The sequence below is a fragment of the Lasioglossum baleicum genome, chromosome 2 (assembly GCF_051020765.1).
Source record: "Lasioglossum baleicum chromosome 2, iyLasBale1, whole genome shotgun sequence".
Taxonomy (NCBI): domain Eukaryota; kingdom Metazoa; phylum Arthropoda; class Insecta; order Hymenoptera; family Halictidae; genus Lasioglossum; species Lasioglossum baleicum.
In genome coordinates, this window is record NC_134930.1 from 19041046 (window position 1) to 19059039 (window position 17994).

At 43.4% G+C, this 17994-nt stretch overlaps 1 protein-coding gene across 26 annotated transcripts in view; it reads left to right on the plus strand.

The window, feature by feature from the left end:
* The window catches only part of Kug (FAT atypical cadherin kugelei), a 612064-nt gene that overhangs the window by 164602 nt on the left and 429468 nt on the right, over positions 1-17994 (plus strand). For 7 of the 26 annotated variants that reach the window (XM_076442472.1, XM_076442468.1, XM_076442484.1 and 4 more), the window contains one exon: positions 698-762. The exons of 18 other annotated variants lie outside the window; for them this stretch is intronic. The gene's annotated coding sequence lies outside the window, so the exon portion shown is untranslated. Of the gene's footprint in view, positions 1-697; positions 807-17994 lie in introns of all 26 variants that reach the window. One more of the 26 variants, XM_076442476.1, reaches the window with a different exon arrangement.

Consider the following 17994-nt stretch of genomic DNA (forward strand, 5'->3'; position numbering starts at 1 on the left):
CGCGAGAATCCTGGCGTTCCACGGCAACCAGTCGGGGGAGTCGTTTTCGCAAATCCGAGCGTCAGGATGCATTCGTTGTCGAACCTATTGCCGCATTTCACCGGGCGTTTTCTCGCTCTTGCAAACCCTTTTTTTACCGACAGGCTTTCACACGGTATAACCACGGAAAACGAGCTTTAATGTCAAGATTATGCGAGTGACGACACGCAAGATGTCATATTCCGATGTTTTCATTGATACTAACTATGTACTCGACCTACAATCTTTGTAATAACTTGAGGAGCAACCTGGGAGATACAAGAATTAATAATCATCATATTTTCAAGGTTTTTCTGATTTTTAATTCAAGCTATATATTTACAGGCAGCTCGTTTATCTATAATTCGTTCTAAACAATTTTTACCTTCCTTAACTTTACTAATAATTCAAAAGCGAAGCCTTAACCAACATTTTGGTAAAGCAAAACATTCTTCGTAGATTCGTTATTGATATAATAATATTTTATTTCAATAACTTGAAATACTACAAACACTTTGCGACTTTTATTCCGTACACCTAGTGTTAGGGAATTCGGTCAGGACTTTAGGATGGAATTTCCTTTCCTCGGGATTTTCGATAGTATTAAAATAGCGTATAGAAAAAGGTGAGATTGTATTCGAACAATAGCTGACGTGGACGGTTTCCTTTTCTGTTACAGGTGAGCACTTTGGGCCAGGAGGAAATGTCCTGAGAGTGGGGCGTCGAGGAGTAGCGTTTCAATAGGTAATATCAGTCCGACAGACCAGCCCTGCATCGATTGCGCCATGGTACGCGGGCCGAATTCACGAATTTCCTCTGTAGTAACATCTTGATTCTGCCATCGGAGTTTCGATCGCGGTTACACAAACGTGTCCCTCTGTGTAGGCTTGGTTTACACGCGATAACGTGAACCGACCTCTCTGCGAACACTATGGGAGCTGGTTGACCAAGTCTTTGATTCCGTTGCGTAAATACACCCCAAACGCGTTTGTCCCCGTAATGGTATAGTCCTCGGTATTCACTAATTCTCCCCGGCTATCGTTACACCATCGCCGATTACTATTGCGCGGTAGCATCCGGAGGTTATCGCCATCCTACGGACCTCCGCACGCTTCAACCTCAATCTTGCCAAAAGAGTTCTTTCTTCCAACGTATTTAGCTTTGCTTTATTCATCATTAGTAGACTGCGGATCTTTGTACAAAATAAAAACTGTCTGCGTCGATTGCAAGAAATGGAAATCAAATAGAATGTTCTCTTTTCGCTTAATAATTTTAATAGAGGAGAAATCATATCACCTTTAATTTTCAAAACTTATATAAATGCATAAAGAAAGTGTAATTGAAAATTGTCTACACCAATTACAAGAAGCAGGGACCAAGTGGAAATTGTTTTCTTTCTTCAATGACTCTAATAAGCTGGGAACAATACATCGAAGTTTTAAAATTCTCTTAATCTCTTTGTTTTTTCAAACTGCATCTACTCCAACACGTTGCGGTAGATGATGAACTGTGTTCGAATAAATTATTGTTACACGAAGCGCGACGTGTAAAGTGTAAATGGACTATACTTTTGTGAACTATTGACCTATCCCTACACGTTTTCGAATGCAAATCATCCACCAGAATAGAACAAACACGATAGTAAAATTGATAAAGAAAATTTATTTTAGCGGACGCACGGAACGATGTCCATTCACTTCCATACATCGACATCGACGACAACCGAACAGCGGTGAAATAAATTACGTGAAACGATGATGTGTAAAGTATAAATGGTTGTGAATTATCGATCTATCCTAACACGTTCTTCAATGCAATTCATCCAATAGAGAAAAATGAATAGTGCAACGTACAACCGATAAAGAAAATTTATTTCAGCAAATGCTCAAAACGATGTCCATTACCTTCAATGCATTCTCGCTTATAATAAATGAGCGGTGCTGAAATAAATTGCGTTAAAAATGTACGTGATCGTGGATGCAATTCATTCAATAAATAAATAAATGCGATAATAAAATCGGCGAGGGAAATTTATTTTAGCAAGTGTTGAAAACGGCGTGCACTTCGATACGTTATCTCAGACACGAAAGCTCTCGAATTCACTGATCTATCCGAACTCGTCGCCGGCAGGAAAATCTGCCAGGTAAGCCTGGCTGAGTCCGTTAGGAGTTGCGAGTCGCAACGTGATTATCCTCCCTTCTTCCGACCTCTTCTTTCCGAACCGGAGCCTCGTCAACACACGATGACACTGCTTTTCCCTTGGGTAGCAGCCACGTTATGCTCGCAGGGGATCCACGGGTAGTTGCATCACGGTGATATCGGTGTCCCCGATGATCGAACGAAGTCACGTAGATGGGATTTTCGTTGAGCGGATTTTTGGCGACTTCCGGCTACTTCTTCGCCGCTCGACGACATTAGACTAACTCCTTGGCCGCGGCGATGGTTCGGCAACTTTGCTCTTAGCCCCCGGCCACGACTTTCATTCGACGCACACGCTCGGAAAACTCGAAACAGCTTCTTGACAAGCCGATGTCGTTTCGCGAGGGAAACTTCAATCGGAAGTTACACCTAATTACTATCAGCGAGTTCTGAACAGTAAATTACCCTTACCGAGTTAATTCTCTTTGCGCATCCCCCCACCCCGACGACTTTGCATCCGTTTGTCCCATATGAACTGTTCCTTTCAATTTAATTCGTGCACCAGTAGTCGAACTGCCGCGCCGCCTGCGATTTTCATGAATTTTTTCATTCTCGAAGAGAAAAAAGTTTTTCCACTTCGCCGCTCGATGCGTTACGTTATCATTATCGACGACGGGGCACCTCCTGGTTCTTTGCCAACCGGCTGAATATTTTGATGACGACACACCGCCACGCTACTTTCATGATCCGCGGGCAACGTGTACCGGAAGCTGTGTTCCGCCGCTAGGCAGGGGGTTGAAGGGGGCCGCAGATTCACGGGGATATTAAATTCCTACGGCCCCCGACATCCTGACGGCGCCCGCGCGTCTATCATTTTTCAATTTCCCGCTTTTCGCCGGGGATAGGATTGGGCGTAATTCGAGGCGCACCGCTCGCATTTTTCTAAAGCGAGACACCGCGCCCTCTTTGTATGCTATCATCCGCTCCGGCCACGTTGTCGTTTCGGCTTTCGTGTTGAGAATGGAAACTATTCCGGAAGAAAATTGTGCGTCGGCCCCGCATCGGGGAATAAAAATTTTCTGGAAGAGCCTGGAAGACGTCTTCCAAGTTATCCAGCCTTTCTACCTTTCGCCGGATCTCTGGAAAATGAACTGTGTGTGCTACTGTTCGTGAGCGACGTGTTAGACATTGTTGAGCGGCCTCTTGTGAGTACCAAAAATTTCCTGCGACGTGAAATATGTATAGCTGTCGGTAGAGTTCACAGTTTCACTGTGTTTTTTTAAAATGCTCGTCTAACTTTCTCATAATCTCTGAAAAATGAACTGCGTGTGCTACTGTTCGTGTGAGCGACTGTTACACATTGTTGAGCGGCTTCTTGTGAATACCAAAAATTTTCCTGCAACGTGGAATAATATAGTTGTCGGCAGACTTTCATAGTTTCACTGTGTATTTTTATGCTCTTCTACCTCTAAAATAATCTCTGGGAAATGAACTGCGTGTGCCACTGATCGTGAGATACATGTTAGGCATTGTTGAGCGGCCTCTTATCGCTAGAATTCATAGTTCCACTGTGTATTTTTATGCTCTTCTATCTTCTACCGACATTTTTCACGCCACTAGTATTTCACCAATCCAATTCCACCGCAACAGGAGGGTTAATTTTAGTGTGTCGAGTCCAACCCAGAAACAAACAGCCTGGCTCCTCCCCAGACCATTGAAAAGCGCCGAGATGTTTACCCTCCAAGTGGCTTATTACGCTCTCGAACCCCCGAAAATTGCGAAACACGTCGCCCCTAGGTGTCCAACGACAACCCCATTCGAAAAGAGTCCTTGATCTGAGGACGTGAATCAATTTGCGGTCCGGGACTCATCAAGAAAGCCGGGGGTCCGTAGAGCAGCGCGATCCGGAGGGTTTGAATACCGCTTCACACCGAGAAACAAACATCATTGTCCGGGTAATGGTTGGCTATCGTTACACTGAGGGGCAGGCTGGCAACGGGTGAAAAGCAAGAGAGAGTTAAAGAGTTGGCGAATGGACGTGGGGAAACGATTGTTGATTAAATATGGAGGCCGGTTCGCCTAGCAATTGGTTCGCAGAGCGAACCGGTAGCGGCCTCCCCATTGAGTTCGGGGGTCGCTTATTGTGCGGGGGCCTTAAGCGGGTTAAATATTCAGGGCACGCGCAGCTGCTGCCATTCGTGTGCTGCACGTATGCCGTTCGTCTTATCGCGTCCCCCTTCGTCCCCCGAAAAACAACTCGTCCGATGCGACACGATGGGCCGCTCGCGAAAATTCTTTGCGGTCACGTCCACGACGAATTTATGCTGAACCGATAGAAACCCGGAAGAACGACGAGCAAACACGGACGTCCGTTGCTGAATGTCCCTGCGACGTCCCTGCTTGATAACCGCGCAAACGGAATTAAGACACGCGTGTACCTCCTCAGATACTATCACCTGTCGGCGAACCCGGCTTTATTTTCGTTAATCAACGTGTCCCGATCTTTCCAGCTCGGTTTCCTACCAGGAACAGTCGATTTACATGGTCGCTCCTGGCTGATAAAAGCCAACGATATACCCTTCCTTAGTGCGGGGCGAACGCCAACCCCCACGTACGAATGACGACGCTGAAAAAATAAAGGGGAGACCTGGAGTAACTTTATCGCAAACGTGTACCGACCTCGAAGCCTATTGTACGGGTTTTTAAACCGGATCCCCGGGATACGGGGGAGACTCGTGAGGTTTCCGTGAAATCCGACGCGGCCGCGTTTTACTCGTTACACGCAATTTGGTATCGAGGGGCTCCAGCCTCGAGGACGGTTTACTGCGGATCCAGACGGTATTAACGCTAGATTTACGGGAAATCACGGATTCTACGTTCCACAACTGCTTTGTAGAACCTGCAATTTGGATCCTTACCGACTTCGATATAATCTTGAAATATGTTATAAAACTCGAAATTTCGAATAACTTTAACCTTTGAAATAGTTGACGGTCAGCTTTAGTTTCGGAGATATTAGCAAGAAACTTTTGTAAATTTGAGTTAAAAAACTTGTAAATGCCGAAACGTAAGCCTGTCTACAAGAATTTTCGTTTTCGTATTTTTCGTAGATTATAGCGTCTAACGGAATTTATAGTGGTGGACTGCGAGCGGCCAGTCCGGCGAGATTTCGCGATTGAAAAGAAGCAGGAAGAATCAATTCTGGCAGGGGAAGCCCGTGTTTGTACATTTTTTACGAAGCGGAAACACGTGAGCAGCTCGGCTGTTGTTGCGCAGCTGTGGCTACCGAATCCCCTGGAAATAAAAGGGAGACGGAGCTCTCGGAAAGCGTTGAACTTTCTTCGGCGTTCCAATGAAGTGTTTCCCGGCAACTCTGATCGGGATGCGACTGTTCTCGGAGAACAGTGTCGTCGCGGAATCGATAGAGTAGTTCGGGCGTGTTTGCCAGCCGGGACAAACGTGCAAATTAGGGAGAAAACCGTTCCTTCCGACCGTGTCTTCTTCCATTTCCATTTCACAGAACGCCCGGGACGCGCTCATCTATTTTTCAAGAAACAAGCGCGGTCCACTCGCGTCGCAGAAAATGAGAAACCTTTCCCTCGCGGCTTTCGAAAATCCGCATTTTTATCCTCCGTTCAATTTACCGTCTGCGAATCTCCGTTTTATGTGTATCTTGTCTCGGACGGTCGCATTAAAATGGGAGGACAGCGCCGAACATATTTTCCTGTTAGTTTACATTGTAATGAAACGGCTAGCTTTCCATTATGAAATGGTCGTCAAAATATTTTACCGTCCGCGGGTATCGTCATTTATATTTAGTGGCGGGTACTTGGGTTTCATGGCGAATTAAACCTCTTTATGATCGCGATTACAGAGACTTCGGAATCAGCATCACCGCCGGCGAGTTGTGCAATGTTGCCTAAGTAACGTGTATAGCGGGTAATTACGACAGAGTTGCAAATAAGATATCCACGTTAACATTGCCGTGAGGTACAAGCAGCATAAATATTTGAGCACGCTGTATTAGCTTTCGGATTCATCTTCTCCTTCGACATCCGCCGTTCATGGGTAACGTTAATTGATTATGCGCGCGGAATTTAAATCGTTGAATGTCCTACTTCTGTTTTATGAATATTAAATACCCAACTTCGTTCGAATTATCATTCAGCCTCTGTTCATTCATTAGAAATTGGTGATTAATTATATACAAGCTCTAGCCACGAAATACGGATAGAATCGCGGACTGGGATGCTTCCCAAATCAAATTATTTATATCACATGTTTCAAAATCAATGTGACATGGTTTGGTAGCTATTACACAGATTCAGTAAGGAGCATAACTGATTCCACACACTTTAAATCAGAACAACATTTTTATGAATGGACCAAACGACTTCAATTTCTCTGTAAGGCTAAAAAATGAACCGTTAGATTGGCTTTCCTTTAAACATCTCGAAACAAGAACTATATGGCTTCGACCACTTTCATAATTATGAGCACATATTATAATGTGAGCCTCGAGTGTTCAAATAAAACTGATCATCAAAAATAATGTGATGTAAAGTAACTGATACTCATTCTTTTTACTTTTTCGGCATATATGTTACTTTGTGGAGGTAAGTTAAAAACGATGATGTTTCCGAGACGTCATTTGAAGGCGAGGAGTTAAAACGCTGATCGAAGGAGGGCCAGGCGATGAAATATCGCGATCGCTTAAGCACCGGGTAATCCTCTTCGTAGGTGTTCCTAATAACCACGGCGGAGACAACGATCTCGTTACATAACCGCGTTTTCCCATTCATAGGTGAATAGGTACGGCCGGTCGATGAAGAGTCGATTAACATAACAAGCTGTCGTTTGTTCGCGTCCTAACGGAGCACGGAGCGTTATCGGGGCCATCGTGATAAAGCGAGGGTGCTTTGGCTCGTCCGGGGCTAAAGGTATCGGTTTCCTCTTGCGCTAACTTAACCGGGACAGAGTGAACGAACGAACGAACGAAAATTCGAGACTTGCCCCTTACCCTCGACAGGAGACACACTGCCAATTCACTGTGAAACACCATTACCGATAACGCCGGGCCATAGATCGCGTCCCGGAACCAGCAGGATTCGCTGGTTCGCTTCGTTCGACGACCGCCATTGTTTTTTAGAATCTCCATTAGCCAATTAGGCGGCTCGTTCGGCGAACGAAAATTTCATTCGCCGCGGGAAATTGAAAGCAAACACGCGAGACCTTTGTCCGAATTTTCGTCCGGAATCAAGAGTAAATACAAATACGTGAAAATATTCCATCTATGTTCCCGTCTCGTTGGAATCGAACGACGTTATTCTGTTTCGCGTTTCGTTTTTAGAATTTCACGCGCCGGGAGACCCGTCTTGCTTCATCAACTCGTCCCGGATTTGTTCATTTTAATTTTTACACAGATCTCTCTCACGGCGATCGCCGAGTTATTGCACAACATAGTGTACACACAGGTTGCTCGCTGTAGCCGCGGGGAAGTAATCATGGAAACAAGGGAATGCTTTTTCTCCATTTCGGTAATAACACGCTGAAGATACTCGAATCTCGATACATGCCACACTTTTAAAGTTTCCACATCGGGAAGCCGGATATCTGGTTACATTATACGTTAATTTAATTATGCAATTGTTTGCTCGTGCTCTAACGAGTTCTCCGCGCGAGACGCAACGAAGTGCGGCCGGAACATCCCCGAAATTAATTCAGTTTCTGCAGTTTTTAATCTGTACAACAAATGTCAGTGGTAGTAATATAAATACGTTCGCGTGTATGTAGGCTCTCGGAGCTTCATCACGAATGCAGTAAAAGTAACAACAACATTTATTACCAACCCTGCATTCTCTACACGTCTGTATTTCTATGTTTCAAATTTTTCAAAATAATAACCGCTGCACTGCTGCCGAAAGTAGACATACATGTTACATGAAATATTATCCGTCTTTATTTGCTGGGTTGCCTGCAGCAACTATGAAAATAATGCACACGTGAAGTGTATGAGCGAAACAGAGAACTAAACGAATCCAGACCTGACTCAGAGGTTTATTTAAAATCTTGTCAATTAGATCAATTAAAACGCAGTCGCGGAATGACATGTTACCTATCCAGACCCGACTGGAGATAAGATGAAATGTGATTGAACATGGAATAACAGGAAGGCAAATGAAATGGAAGGTAACAGGACAATGCGAATATGAAAATGATTGCACTAGAACCGAATCCAGACCTGACTGACAGTTTTATTTAAAATCTTGTCAATTAGATCAATTAAAACGCAGTCGCGGAATGAAATGTCACTTATCCAGATCTGACTGGAGATAAGATAAAATGTTATTAAAGATGGAATAACAGAAAGGCAAATGAAATGGAAGGTAACAGGACGATGCGAAAATGAAAATGATCGCACTAGCTGGAGGTTCGGATATTCCAACGGGCAGATAATATTGGCGTGTCGTCCAGACAGAAATTGGCAGCTAGAAAATCCCGGTAACATTTTCAAACACCGAAATTGCATACGGTCCGGCGTATTTAGCTCGAATTATGTCATCGACAAAGCCCGCCGGACAGCGAAAACGTTTACTATGTATAATTAATCGGCGCGTGTTTGCCGGTGGATCGATCGACCGGTGCAAAATCGCGAAACCGGCGTCGAAGGAAAAGGCGAAAACTGTTGCAGTTGCGTGTATGCATATGTACATGCACACCGTGCACGGTTTTTCCGTCGAATGACGTAGAAACGAGCCGAAATGGAGATTCGATGCGTTCTACACTCCTCGAGGCCAACACTTTCGCCGATTAAATCCGCTTTATCGAAGAATAATTGCGACCGAGAATATGAAGGTAGAATATTCGCTGTCGCTCCACCTTCCGACCTATTTGGATCATCGGAACATCCGGTTACCACTTCATTTTCGTGCGTAATTACTAATTAATAGGATTACGTCTAAATTAGATTATCCATTATTCGACGCGTGCGTAGAATTATAGAGTTTGCGCCACTGGTTACCAATGGGATCTCTGTTTGTGCGTTTATTAGATTGAAACTAAAGTTCTGTCGTATTTATAATAAACAGGTAATTTTGTTTCTAAATGAAAAACACATGTTGCTAGTGAGTCATTGGGAAAAAGGAATTGACAAGTTATTGAATTCATATTAAATACATATTTTTATCAATTGATTCAAATGCTTTGAATCTATTTTCCGAAAATATCCAAGTTGGTAGCACTATCTATCGCCTTGCTGGACTCACAAAAGAAAATGGCCAGGAAAGAGTAGGTATGAATGCCTCCTTGGACGTAATTGCAGCCGACCACGGCAACGTATTAAACGATCACGGACGGCTTCCGGTTCGCCACTGATGAACCATTAAATTGAATCTCGGGGGTAAAAATAATACTCATCGTTCCTAATTCGGCGCGGCGGTGAAATTATGCGCTGCAGCTGCTGCTGGCCGCGTAAATACATATAATTGTGATCACGCAAGTGGTCCGGGGCCGGAAGCAATGACGGTAGCCGGGCTTTGTTAATAATCTTTCTTCGGTGCACCGCGTCTTTCTGCACTGGTCGAAATCGCCGGCTACGTTCTTGCGAACGGATTCAACGGGCTCCACCTTTCTTCCCGGACTCTGCCGAAACTTGCAACTAATTTCTTCTGAAAAACTGGCGACCAAAGGGTTTCAACCGCTTTTTGCTTTTTACCTTTAATTCGCGGGTTGCGCGCTGGATCCTTCAAAAGAATTTCGATCATTACCAACGCAAAGCACGCGAACGCCGTTCCGGAATTCCTGCAAACAATTGTCAGTGTTTCCTTTCTATCAGACGTTTTTCGTGATTTTCAGCTGAATGGAAAATTGCCAAGCGTTGTAAAGACAGACGTCCTCCCGGAAAATCTTTTCAGGGAGCCAGGACGGCATTTGGAGCGTGGAGAGATCTTCAAAAAAATATACTTCACTGAAACCACGGGGAACTTCATTAAATCACGACACATAGTTCCTCGGTCTAGTTCCCGGGACCACGGGGCGAGCTAGAAATATTTTCCCGAACGGACGTCGCCGGAGCGCGAGACAGATTTCTGTAGCAGTTTTCTCATTTACCGATTCAACGATGCACAACGAGACCAACGAATTTCATTCGTCCGGACTGGAGGGACCGAGCGTCCACCCTAATGAACCGGGAATACCTCCGCGAAACTCGGTATATCGCCTTGGATCTTTAATTGGACTTACCTCCCTTTAATACGGGGTCGGCGTCCAGTCGAGAGGCTGTACGCGTTAATGGGTATTCCGTTGTCGACCGGCCCCCATAGACATCGCAAATTCCCGCGATCACGTGCAACTCGCTCTCGCCAGGCTGTTTATGTTTGTTTATTTAGGGTAGTCCTTACCCGTAGGGGTGAAAATATTTTCGAGATCTTTTGGTTTACCCCTCTGAATTGTGAAGTGAGAAAATGATGTGTGCAAAATTTGTTTTGGTAAATTTGTCGAAATTCCTCATTCCATTTGGATGAAATTAAAATATGTTGTAAATCTCGACACATTCTGAACAATTTTTTATTATACAAATGATAGGCGGTTTCTTCCAGTTTTTTAGATATTCACAGAAAAACTGTTACATTCGTCACAGTGAGAACATTAGAAGAATTTCAAACCAATCTTATAGGTGTTCCACTCCAAATTCACCCTTTTGCAAGTTAAAAAAATTCAACCTTTTGCTAATTAATTTCGCCCATCAAGAATATTTAAAATTATATATTTATTTAGACACACGAGAACGGTGTTATTACTGCGAGGGAAAGATAAGACTCAATACTCAATACTTCCTCAGTACTTTCATTTTAAAAATTTATTCATTAGAAAATGGCTGCATTGACAACATATTTCAAGTTCATCAAACTCCGAGAGGAAGTAAGTAAAATGTATTACGCTCAAAAAACATACTGAATCTTGATTTACCATTATAGAGCCCGATTTTTTAAAATTACACCTCGTACGTCCAAAATCAAGAAGAAGTGCAAATTCGCCTTCGCCTCCAGCCGGTGGAACGATTAATTAAAACAAGACGACGGTAACCGGCGCGTTGTATTGTTGCTTTGTGGATTTATTAGCGGCGGTGTCTCCGCCGGAAATTTGCATAACGAAGCGGATGGCGGCATCCACCGGGACGGCTGATTCTTCCGACATCGAATATTAATTTAGAGCCCACGACTAATATGCAAACCGCCGTTTCTGCTGCAACAATCGCGCCGGAGCCTTTCAGATTGAACAGGGCGAATAATTAAAACGAATTATGCATGCTAATTCGAGAGAGTGTCAGCTACACGATGTTCGCGTCTTCTTGGCCGACAAGAAGCGTGTACTATGGTGTACACTACCGTCGAAACCTGAATATCGAAGCGCATCGTTCTTCCTCTTTCCTGTTGCGTGATTAACCTGATCATTAGCGGTAACTGCCAGCGATTATAGTCGCTTAAAAGCGAGAGCGATTGAGTAACACGCCGATTTAAATCGAATTTGTGTAGAACATAGGTTGTTGAAAAATATGTGGAATATAGAATAGCGTGCATCTTCCTTGGGAATCTGTGCGGTAATTTTATCGTTGTTACTTTTTTATTAGATTATGCTTTTAGTCGTATTATATTAATATAACACACACAATTATTTCATAATTAGCATAATGTCCGTTGAAAAACCAACGGTTGGCTTATTTCTCGAGGTATGCCACTATTTTAGATTTTAGGCATGAATATTAATCTTTGTACGCTAATTTATGCTTTTTGAAGAATAATTCCCAAGGGCACTTGAAGGACAACATATTATACATGGTTGAATTTGTCTTTTCATTAGCTATGATGTTACACTGAATAAAATACGTCGTTCTATTTTTAAAAAAACGACGATGACCTTAAAATATCGGAAAATATGACTTTGAGGGAAAAAACTTATCCGTCACAATAATTTCCCCACAGAACCAAACACTTTCTGCCTTAAATAATTTCTTGTATGACTAAAAACAACGGAGAGATATTTTCAGTGTAAGTAATAGATTTTATAATTGAACACCATAATCGAATTCTGAGATAGAGTAAATCCTGCCAGAAGGACCAGAATACGTTTATATAAGCAGTTGCAACGTAGCCCCGACGCAACAGAAGCTTTAGATAGATTCCAGCATCCTCGAAGTTGATGAGCACCGGCGAAGAAATTGGTTACGCAACGGAGAAACGATATTTCATGACGATACTTATTGACGAACCACGTGAGGCGTTCTCGAACACGTCCGTTTCCTTGTATCGGGAATACCAATTTTGCTTGCAAAGGAGGAATTTCGTATGGAGTTGCAAACCGCGGAAGCTCCGTTACGTTTCTTATGCAACCGCTAAGAAGCAATACGTTCGATTGAATTCAGTATGTTGCGAAAGCCTTTTCATTCGGCGAGATAGGAACGGTCTCATTATCTGAGATACCCATGAATTTCAATTTTATCGCAGATACCATCGATATTGCGCAATTCTAACATCTATTGCATAAGCATCATTCGACCGCCGCCGTGTCACCAGTTGCGTGGTGCAATAAAATTAAACATAAATCTTCTGGAAGCTTAAAAAATAGAATCGAATAAATTAGAAAATTTTGGTAATTATTATAGTCCTTCTGTCTTCTTTTTTAACCCTTAGCCGTCGATTGGGACTCTGAGGCGCCACCAGAAATTGCTGTACCATTATTCAAAATATTGTTTACATTATTAAATATATCGGTATCTAATCAATTATTTGGGAATGGAAATAATTTTAGGCCGGAAGAAATGTTTAATTTTCAAATAGCTTCGAGTGCAAAGGGTTAAATATCTTGTTACATTTTGTGTGCAGAGTTCACTAAATTCTTTCAAACGCGATTGCTCGTGAGTCACTGTTTCCATCGGCAATTTTCCGAGGGGGTTGGTCCCGTCTAGAATCCACGGGATCCCGATTTCCCCTAAACGCATTGTCGGTGGACCCCGGGTACCGCAAGATTCGTTCCGTTCACAGAGAAATAAACGCTCCTCTGGCGAACGGCTCGATCCGCGAAAGTGCCCTTCCCTTTTTATTATTGCCCGGTTATTTATCGGCGCCGTTTCCCCTCGCGAGCAAAACCCCATTGTGCCGGAGCGACGTCGCTCATTCTCCCTCTGCCTCGTTCCCTCCCTAAGTTATTTATAACGATTGCCGTCTTGCTAGCCAATCCCGTTATCGACGGGGGCACCTGCTGGTCCTCTGCCAGCAGGGAGAATATAAATTTGATGACGAATCGCCAAAGAAGTTTCGCTTCTAGATGGAAATCGCACTTCCCGATCGTTCTTCATATCTAAAACCACATTTGCACTCTTGGTAAATATTCGGTGACCTTGAAATATGTTGGGCCTGGTCGTTCTTCTAAACAACATCCGCCTTTTTCCAATGATCAAAAATTGGTCAGTGGTGGTAACATTTAGAATCATGTCCCACATATTTCAACGGCGATCTTTACATTTGCTAGATTACGTTTGACACAACTGACTAGTTATTGCCCGGGTTAATCTTCTTTCCGGCCGGCCCGTGTCCCGATTGCCTCGATCACGATCAGGTCAGCATAGTGTGCACTTGACCGAAATAGTTGCGCGCGCCATTGAAACCCAGTCCCGTTTGTGCCCGCTATACAACAGTTTACTTTAGCGCCGGGATGAAAGCCATCTCAGCACCCGATGCGTTCCCTCTAAGGACAAAGGGAATTTCGAGGTTGAATTTAATTATTCCTCGAACGGTAGTTAATGAACTTGCCGGAATTAATTGACCGGGCTATTTGAATCGCGCGAGAGCACGCGGGCGCACGGCGATGGGGACGGAAAGGTGGAAAAAGTTGAATGGTAAGTTGGCCGGAATATAATTGCTCCTAGCCGGTGCATACTTACGAGTTATATTCAGAACGGTCGGAAAAGGGAAGGGGGAGGTGGTCTACGTGGGTAACGAGTTCGTTTTAAGTTCATCAGACCCGGCCCCCGGGTTCTAATTACGTCCCCGGGAAGGAATTGAATATGCATCGGCGATGTTTCCCGTTCTAATTAAGCAAAGTCTGATCGCCAGTTCCATTCCGCACGAGCGTGCCGCGGCGGCCGTGAACAGGTTCAACCTCGTGAGATCGTAAATCCCGGATTTTCCCTCGGATTCGTTCGGCCGATCCTTGCCAAATCTGCCGGTTGGTCGAATCGCCATGCGCGAGGTACCCACTCGACTGCGAAATGAAAATTTCCGATGTTAGACGAACTGCTGACACTGTCGTTTTCTTAAACGTCCGATCGTAACCGAAGGCGAAGCCTTTCATTATTTCTTAGAAGAACTAACGACTTTTCAGGACTGATTCAGTAGATTTGAGCGAGAAAATGCTAGAAATCCCAGTTCTGATCCCAGGAGATCAATGGTTCAAAAGTTATGAGCGTTTAAAGCTGAGCGATTTCTAGTGTTGAAAAGTGCAGCCGTTGGTTATTTTAAGAAATAATGAAATATGTACTTCTACGAGTACGAGAAGCGTGAGACGGATGATCGGCTAAGCCATTTAACGTGAAGAGTGGCGAGATTTCTTCAAACTCGAAGGAGCGAACGCGTAATTCCCGCGAGAAAGTTGGGAACGCGTGAAACATTTCCGGTGGCGGGTTCCTCTGTTCAAATCCTTTTTGAAATAACCCACGAAAAAATCCCGGATTGCGGTCCGACAGGGAGACGAAAGTTTATTCTGACAAAAGAGCAGTCGTGGATGACGAACAGCCGCTCCGTGCGCGAATACACTGGGTGGGACGATAACGCTGTCCACCTTGAATGTTATTTCTAGGATGTTATTTCTTTATGCATTTGTAGGAAAATTGAGTAGATGAAATTTGAAATTGTTGGAAAATTTTATGATGTCAGTATATGACGTCTCTATTAAAATCATTAAGAGAAGAAATAGCATTCAATTTATTTTCTATTTCTTGCAAAACTTGTTTATTTGATATCTTTAAATGGGGTGACCCACTTCTTACATCGTGAGTATATCCTAACTCAACTTAAGTATGCTAAGTAGCTTCAAGGCAACCTCGAAGACTCCAGAACGGCTCCAGCCATGTAAAAGATGTCTACATCACAATACCATGCAAATTTTATACACATTATTTTTTCATATTTTGCAAACAACGGAAATGTTCAAGTTGCACATACATAGTTATCGTTCCACCCAATAGAAAACCACCTAGCTGCACCGCGGTTGCCCACCTGTATTTACCTGGGTACGATGTACGGGCATACCATCTACGCGGCAGCATATATCTGGAAACCGAGATTCTAGCAGCCTTTTTCTGCTCCCTTAAAGCGGAACGACTGAAACAACCACGGTTGCTACCTCGCTGATGCTGCGTTGCAGTCGAGATTCTTCTATCGCAGTGTTGTTCCGAACGAAATTCGGGTAGGATGAGACGCGTCTTTTGTTTTCCAGAGATCGCTGCAACATCCTGTTACGCACGACTTCAAATATTGTCTTTTACGGGGAACGGGAACGCTCCAGCTCGCACAGAAACTTATTCGATAATGCAGAAAGTCTGATTCTTCGGGAACTACCGGCTCGGGAACACTCTAATATCTGAAAACTTTGGCTTTTCGCTCTCCCCTGGTGTTTGCGCAGATTTCCACTGTAGTCGCGCCGTAATCATTTGAACATTAGCATTCGATGCTAAAATTCTGTTCTTTTTTCATGAACGAGGGCAAGTTTCCTTGAGGTTGGGATCTACATGATTTCTGTTGGCTTGAGTCGTGTATGAAGTTTTGTTGACCTGGAAATCACCTTGGAGTTGTTTCGAAAAGGATCTAGATTCTAGATACTTCCTGGTCCACCTAAATGTCTCCTTTATTTGTGATGACTAGACTGCGGATTTTATGCATTTCTGGCAAAAATGGATACGTACAATATAAAGCAGTGGACATATTAAAAAGATTTGAGGATATCAGTGTATCCGTTTCAACTTAATAAGACAATTAAAAAAGTAAGAAGTTTCTATTTGGCTTCTGTGTCTTGCAATATATGCAAACAATTTTTATTTTGCATATTGATCCGCAGTCTAGTGATGATATAACGAATGTTTCTAATGCAATGTAAATGGCAATGTAATTTTTATTTCAATAAAAGTTTTGCCCAACTCTGATCACAAGCAGAATGCTTTGCACATATTATTTTCTTCTCAAACTCCTTTCTTCCGGAGTTTTCAAGATCATCGATATATTTTTACTGATAAATGTACATTTCTTTTCCTTACAGATTCTAGTTAACATTAAAACGCATCAATCATTAACTCGAATATAAGAATAATAAATAAAATTTAGAAAATATAGGATATTTCGGTCAGATTTGATTTACATGTTCTCTACATTAGAAAAATTAGTAAGTACCATTTTTATTTCAAGATATACATAGCTCCTTCGACAAAATGACAAACATTTGTTGCGTCATCAAAAATAAAGAAGATATTCAGGTGTCTACATTCAGGTGGACCACCCTGTATTGGGAATTCAGTTCCGCCGCGCGTTCCCCTAGCTCGTAAGCGAAATTCTCACGCGATTGGCAACTCGAAGGATGGCAATTGAAACAAAAGCCGAATCCTGAGATCGGGGATACGCGGGATTGCTTTGGCAGACCGTGGGGACCGCGCCGAGAGAGCCGAGGGCAGTGTTTTCGATTTTCGGAATGGAGGCGTGCGCGCGCCCTTTTTCAATTTCGAGGGTGACGTAGAGCAGCTCGGCCGGCCGGCTGGGAAATACGCGTCGATTTACGTGCAAATTACAGCTCGTTGTTCCCCGTGCAAGGTTCGCCACGAGCTTTCCAATCGGCAGCGCCCGGAGAACGGCTCCGCGGTCGAAACCTCGTCCCGGAAATTGCAATGTATCCGGCCGGTCTGGTCCGGCCCGACGTGAACTTGCCGAACACGAGTGTGCACCGCGCGAAAGTAATTAAAGCTTTCGTGCTTCCAGCCCATCGCCGCTCAAATTTGTTGCGTCAGTCGCGCGCCTATGCCACCTACCATCGCGGAATTACCGCCCGTAGAACATGGTCGACTCTTTTTCAAGCTGAGGAGATTATCCGCGCTTTCTTCTTGCGACGATGACGTTCTCTTTCATTAGCGTTGAGATACCTGTGCTGTTTTTTATTGAAAACAAAGCTGCGTTCGGTTAGATTCAACTAAAACTGCTCGGCTAAATTTACACAAGTCCCACTCTTCTCCCACGATCCACTTGTCAGTAATTCATTTGAGAGGATACGCCACTACGCAAATTTAAATTTGCAAAATTAATTAAGCTGAAGTATTTGTAAAGATTGAATACATTAAGATCAAAAAATCGTACGCGCATTGAAAAATATTTACCTTTGATCCTGGATTTTAAATCGCGTTGTTCGTTCGTGTCGAAAACCTTTTAAAACTGGATTCGATTTAATAATGCATATAATAGGTAGTTGTTTTCAAAGCGAGTTACGGACTTTCATGAAAGCTCTTCATGAAAAGATTCCAAATTTCAACAGGCTGCATTGCCGACAGGATAAAGCTGAAAAGCAGGATTTCAAACAAGCTATTATATTCGGCAACAAAATTATCATTTGGTTTTAGAAACTGCAACTTTTGTAGCATTCTCCTATCGATATTTCCGTTCTAAAATCATAGATATTAGAATTCTCATTTTAACCGAGCGTTTGATATTCGATGTTCCTCCGCGTCGGATCACTATTACCCGAAATAAATTTTTCATCACGTACCAAACGGTCGGGCGTTGCTACAAAAAATAGATTAATTGGTTT